The sequence below is a fragment of the Macrobrachium nipponense genome, chromosome 1 (assembly GCF_015104395.2).
Source record: "Macrobrachium nipponense isolate FS-2020 chromosome 1, ASM1510439v2, whole genome shotgun sequence".
NCBI lineage: Eukaryota > Metazoa > Arthropoda > Malacostraca > Decapoda > Palaemonidae > Macrobrachium > Macrobrachium nipponense.
This window is the reverse complement of record NC_087200.1, coordinates 114,303,945-114,311,444: the sequence shown is the minus strand read 5'-3', so window position 1 is coordinate 114,311,444 and position 7,500 is coordinate 114,303,945.

The window sequence follows — 7,500 nt, the reverse complement described above, 5'->3', positions numbered from 1 at the left end:
CTATTTGGCCATTTTATATCAGTCTTCTTGAAAATACAACATAGAATTGTTTGGCGATGACAAAATCGAAGGTCAACTCGTTTCGTATTCGACTCACCTCCTCAGGCTGCCATGAAATGGCAGAGTTGAGTGGAAAAGTAAATTGCCAGCCATGACCTACTGAACGAGGCATAATAATTTCGATGCATGGGCCCGGCGAGGGCTGTCGTTTTTAATTTCTTGCGAGTGTATTTTATACCGAAGATAGTTTCAAATCGATATTATTGACTTCTATTGAAATATTGGCTTATACTGAAAATATATACGTATAGGCAGACACACAAACACAGGAAAAAGAGGTTTAACTTATGTGTAACAACAACGCGCCTTTAATGAATGATGCATCTGAGCCTAAGCAGTGCGGTAGCCTCTGGAAATGAAGCGGACCTCTAAGCATATAATTTCCGGTAGCATGTCCACAAATAATAATTAAGTTGTTAACATATCGCTGCTAACGAGGTCCAATTACGATATGTAAAAGATGCTGATGAATGATGTGTTTGTGTCATTATGCAGTGATATAGAGAAGTATGAATAGAGCTCTGCTGAACCCCTGTTGTGATTCAAAATGGGAAAGTTTATTTGCTTGCCTAAAGAAGATAGCTCTCTTTTTCTCTCTTGCACTCTATACATTTGTATGTACGCATGTGCACATATACAATCATACAAATACAGGCACACACACAATACATCTATGATATATATATATACACATTTTGTAAGATCAAATATACTTTACTTGCATGCGCAAGTTGTTGTGACTACTGGGGGATTCCTACTTCTATCTCCTGCCGACCGTCAGACTAGGACTACCCACTAAGCTCCGTACCGAGACACTGATAAGAATTTATTAATATTAATTCCTGTTGACGACGCCCTTTATATAATCCCTGGTTTTTCCTTCACCTTCGTATACTGTTAAAAGAAATCATGTCACTTCGTATATTTAAAGAAATCTCATAATCACACAAGTCAATCAAATGGGAAAGTAAATTCATGGTAGTATGCTTGTTTGAAATTTTGTTCATTTATTGATTCATATTTTTTAATCAAACAAGCATACTACTGTGGATTTATTTTCCCACTTCGAATATTTCTACCACTGTTCATGATTGTTGCATACACACACACACACACACACACACACACACACATATATATATATATATATATATATATATATATATATATATATATATATATATATATATATACTATATATATATATATACTTGTAGGCGTCCAGGGAAAGGCATTTGATATAATTGAAGGTTTATTGTTAATGCCGACGTTTCACAACAACAATGTTGCACTTTGAAATATATACAAAAAAACACCGTTGACACGAAAATAAGGACCTACCTAGACGGGAGTTAGAAGGAAACTGTTTAAACAAGGAGAGAGAAAGAAAAAAATAATAATGATAATAAACAACAAGGCACACACATACCACAAGGCAACGACAAGACAAATAGGGCCATTAAGCAATGAACAGTTGATTAGATGGTGTTTGGGCGTTTAATGAAATCATTCCAAATTATGCAAAGCATCCAAAGATAACAAAGATTTTCAAATAATAGGACAAACGCAGAAAAACAATGACTAAACAACGTTAGATCCATACTGATAAAATTAACTGTCCCATCATTAAACGCAAAATGTCATCTACTCAACTGTTCATTGGTTAATGGCCCTATTTGTCTTGTCGTTGCCTTGTGGTATGTGTGTGCCTTGTTGTTTATTATCATTATTATTTTTTTTCTTTCTCTCTCCTTGTTTAAACAGTTTCCTTCTAACTCCCGTCTGGGTAGGTCCTTATTTTCGTGTCAACGGTGTTTTTTTGTATATATTTCAAATGAGTTAACATTGTAAGTAAGAGAATACTGTAGTGATTGTAGTTATATATTATTATAAATGTTTTTTATGATTAATTATTAAGAGTCAACTAGATGTATTTCAGCCTTGAAGATGCAACAATGTTGTTGTGAAACGTCGGCATTAGCAATAAACCTTGTATAGAATACCTTTCCCTGGACACCTACAAGTATGATTTCGAGATCTACAGCTCCAATGTTTGAGTATATATATATATATATATATATATCTATATATATATATATATATAGTATATAGTATATATATATGTATGTATATATAAATATATATACATAAAACACCTGACAGTTATCCTCCGAGCGCGGAACGAATTTCGGAAGTGAAAGTCCTAGATACTTGATAAAGGAAAGTGATTATTTTTGTTGTCTAACGCAGTACATAATATAACAAAAAAGTCAGCAAGAACATATTTCCATGCGACTTATTCTTATGCATTCACCCACATAGTAGTAAATAAAGATCTCTGATACCTTTCCATCTAACTTTTAAAATAACAATCATCAATCCCAGTTATATCGCTACAGTACTGGTGTATTATGCACGCGCAAGAAAATCTGCTACTTGTTCTTAAATAGTTTTCATCGTCGAATTCCATTTAATTTCGATTTAACAGAAGCGATATGTTGACCATTTCATAAATCAGTGTAAGTTCATTAGCAAACACCGACAAGAAAATCATGAGTGTCATTTTCTTTCAGGCAGGTTAATATAATCAAAGGGCTTTTTGATCTGTCTTAAATTATGAGAAGCCTGACTTGATATGCACCCGATGATTAAGCTAAATCCTTTCGGCTCTTTGAACTTTCCTTCGTTTAATATTCTTTTGAAACAAGTACATTTTTTTAACGGAGCAAATTGACTCAGGTGAGCTCACCCGATTATGACTTACGGTCCTCTGGACACCTGAGGCGCTTTTGCCAGTAAATGCGCACTGAAGACTCAACGCCAAATTGTGCGACGAAGGATCTAATCTCTCTCTCTCTCTCTCTCTCTCTCTCTCTCTCTCTCTCTCTCCTCCGCTCCTCCTCCTCTCTCTTCTCCTCCTCCCCTCCTAATCTCTCCTCCTCCTCCTCCTCCTCCTCCTCCTCCTCCTCCTCCTCCTTCTACTCCTGATATTAATCGGTATTTTCCTAAGGGAAATGCTATGAAAAAAATAAAATCACCCGTAAGATTCGATTAGGACAGGCCATACCTTTGCACTGGCAGCTGGAGTGACTAATTGCTTTGTTGTCAGTTAATTTTGCGTTAAATGATTTTTTTGTTGCTTTTTATTTTTCATTTATAATGAAATCTTCTCAGTTGCTTGCCAACATCCTTGTTTTTGCTTATACATACATATATATATATATATATATATATATATATATATATATATATATATATATATATATATATATACGTACATATATACATATATACATATATATATATATATATATATATATATATATATATATAATATATATATATATATATATATACAGTTTTTCATTCATTCAGTTCCAGATTTTATCTGAAAATTCCTCCGTGCAGTACCTACCTTATCTGCTCATTTCTTTACGGTGGTATAACACTGTGTCTGGAGGGATGCCTCACAACTACTATTTTTGTGGACTTCTCCAACTCTCTGAGAGAAACGAACGTTCTTGCCTTCCATTCACTATTCGGTGTGACGACTCTCATAAGACGTCTTCAACCCAAATGAAGGAACCTTAACGCCCCTGTATGAATTCGGTTGAAATTGCAGCAAAACAATGCTTCCATTTTGCCAAGAGGTAAAAAGGCAAGTGCAATAATAGTATCCGTGTTTTATTGAGCTGTAAACTAACTTGAGGATTTACATGCCGTTGGACACATGGAAAAATCATCCATTTACAACCAACTGTAAATGGTCGCAGAGTAGTAAAGTGGTGAATTTTCTTTAAATAACTCTCGCATGTTACACGTTACTTGCCGTGCAAAGGTGTCACAAGGTAAAGACAATTCCTCTCCACTGCTCAAAACACGATCTGGGACCTTCGCTGTATTCCTTAAATTTATATTCTTGCTTGAGGGGCGTATATTTTGCGGCCTAAATGCAGTAGTAATAGTTCTAAATAAAGCAGCTTTTAACTATATTTATATATAGCAAAAAAAAAACACTTCATGAAATATTATCCAAATCTGAAATATGGAAATCTCTTCATGACTCGTTGGTAAAAAAAAAAAAAAAAAAAAAAAAAAAAAAGGAAAACCCACCATAAGACCTTTTAGGGTTTCTTTTAGTTTTCTGCCCATCTGCACTTTTTGTATCCCCCATCAGATCTTCAAAAAACTATTGAGGATAGAGGGTTGTAAATTGGTATGCTGATCATCCACCCTCCGATCATCACTAGACTCATTAGTTTTATTTTCATTATTATTTTATTTTAGGTTACTGTTAGCTATAATCGTGCGTCTGGCAACAATATGACAGGCCACCATCGTGCAATGGTTAAAGTTCATGGACCGCGGTTCATACACCATTATACCGAAACCACTGAAAGATAGATCTATTTTCGGTGGCCTTGATTAGATACTGTGCAGAAAACTCAATTGAACCGAAGATACTTCGGCGCATTTTTTATATGTTTAATATTAACTGTACCAAATGCAGGTACAAGTGGTTCCATGAAGTTGGCACTCTTTTTACCTCCTTTATAACTTTCTCAGCTTTAGCTTGCTATCTTGGTATGCATTTCTTCTTTGCTCAAAGATCTTTCTTTACGTGCTCTGCCGAAGATGTAATAACAAACAGAAACGATATTTTAACCCAGGTCACCGGCAGCTTACATCCAATCCGACAGTGGGTGGCCCCCAAACCACAGTAATAGTCACTGACGTGAGAAAGGCGCCCTTCAAAGAAGCTTCTTCACGCGGCTTCGTTGAGGCGAGCCAGCCCCTAACTGATCTTAAAATTAGTTTATAGCTTAGCTTTACACAATATCAGGGATACCGGAGAATGTGGCTGATGAATAAGTCAATTTCTTTTGATCGCGTTCAACCCCTCCATCTCTTTATCCATACGTACATACATTCAAATATATATATATATATATATATATATATATATATATATATATATATATATATATATATACACACACATACAAACACACACACACACACACACTATATAATATTAATATATAATAATTATATACACTATATAATATTACTATTATATAATTATTCTATACACACACACACACACACACACACACACACACATAAATATATATATATTATATATAATATATATATATAGTATATTAATATATATTATATATATAAATTATATTACATTCACCCTCTCGGCTGCAAGAGGACGCGAGCTACCCAAACATATTAGTGTCTATTTCTAGAGTCCTTGCAAATAAGTTATTTGGGGACACTTGACACAATAGCATTTACTCTGCAACTTTGTTACCCCTCTCTCTCTCTCTCTCTCTCGTCCTCTCTCTCTCTCTCTCTCTCTGCTCTTCTCTCTTCCAAATCATATATTATAATATATATAATATATATATATATATATATATATATATATAATATATATATATAGATTGATAAATATATTCGATGCTGTTTATACGAATTGCCCAATTTCCTCTACCGAATGAGTTTCTCTCTGTAGGTCGAGAGTATCTCTCTCTCAACCAACTGAGCCAGTAAATGACCATTTATAACGTAATTGGGCACAATACCATAAAATCGTTGTAATTCAAATGCGTATTAGATGCTGACCTCTGGCTTTTATTTTGGATACATTCATAAAATTGTTCTCCCTCTTCTGTTCGTTAGTGAGACTTTCATGTCAACGTGACTGACCTCATTTCTGACATGGTTGAATGCCTAAAGGTGCGATGATAATTTTTTTTTTTTAAATATATGCAAGGAAGTTTTGCGCAAATAATATTTTTTGAAGAATTTAATCGCCCATCTCAATACAATCTCGTCCTCTAACACGAATCACACGTTTCATTCATTCCTTATGGAAGACTATTTCGTGTATTCCCTTTTTTTTTTTACCAGCATATTATACGAAAAAAATTATGAAATAATTTATTCAATAAATTCTAGTCACAAACAGAAGCGATTAAGTTGCAAATGAAAGCCTCTGATCATTTTAGTTTTATGATGAAAAGACATGATTCAATCGGCATTCAAATACAAGTTCATAAAAAAAAAAAGCTACGCCTGGTCGATAATAAACCTAACTTCAATTCAAATTCAAAAAGGCGTAAGTCGTGAAAATATAGATCTATTTATACAGGCACACACATTTTGCAATGTTTCTTAAACTAAACAAAAGTCTGACGCAAAACTCACTAACTGAACTGATGTACAACCTATCACATAAAAGGTTGGCGTCATGTCAAACACACAAGAGGTAAAAATAGAAATAACATTTTTTTGTCGTTTCGACCGAGTCCAAATACAAGGAGAATCGAATGGCACGATTGCAAGCATTTTTATTAATTGAGTTTGTATGTTCGATTGACTGAACAAATAAAGGATTCAACTTTTAGCAACAAAAACTATTTACTAACAGAAGTGAAAGTGCATAAAAAAATCATTGTGAAAGGCCCTCTGCCAATAGGCGGGGTGGCATGTAAAGGACTTTCCTGTAGAATACACCTAGCATAGAACATTCTTTTTTTTTCTGCGCAAACAATGAAATGTAGTCATAATATTAAAAAAAAGATAAAATAACAATGAATTTCGATTATTCACTTGGAAAAAATGCATCCCCCCTTTGCAGTTGTGCCATTACAGTTTGAATAACAGCAGTTGGGAAAACAGAAAACTTTGAAGTTAGTGTTGGGATACACCAGGGATCAGCATTAAGCCCATTTTTGTTTGTGCTGGTCATGGATGTGTTGAGTGAAGAGATCAGAAATGAAGGGCTGTGGGAGTTATTGTACGCCGATGATCTGGTGATTACTGCTGAAAGGAGTCTTTAGATTACTGCTGGAAGGAGTCTTTAGAGGTGGTTGTGGATAAAAACAGAGGTTTTGCTGAGCAGTAGGGAAGATAGAGACAGAATAGTATACAAAAAAGAAGAGGCTCGATTATAAAACAGGCAGAAAAGTTTAAATAATTGGGATCTACTTCAAGCCAAGAGGGAGGATGTGAGGCTGATGCTGACAGTAGGATAAAAGCTGCATGGGGGAAGTGGAGAGAGGTAGCTAGAGTGGTATGTAATAAGAAAATGTCAATCAAGGTAAAAGTCAAGATATATAACACAGTGATAAGACCAGTGTTAATGTATGGCACAGAAACATGGCCTCTAAGAAGAAAAGAAGGAGTAAAGCTTGAGAGAACGGAGATGAAAATGCTGAGGTGGATTATGCCAATATCGCTGCTCGAGAGATTGGAAAATGATGAAATAAGAAGGGCAGGCTTAGTAAAGATTACAGAGGTTATAAACGAGCCACGACTGAGATGGTATGGGCAAGTGTTGAGGATGGATGACGAGGAGAGAGTGAAGAGGGCTTGGGAAGAACCTGTTAGAGGAAGGAGATCGAGAGGGAGACAGAGAATTCG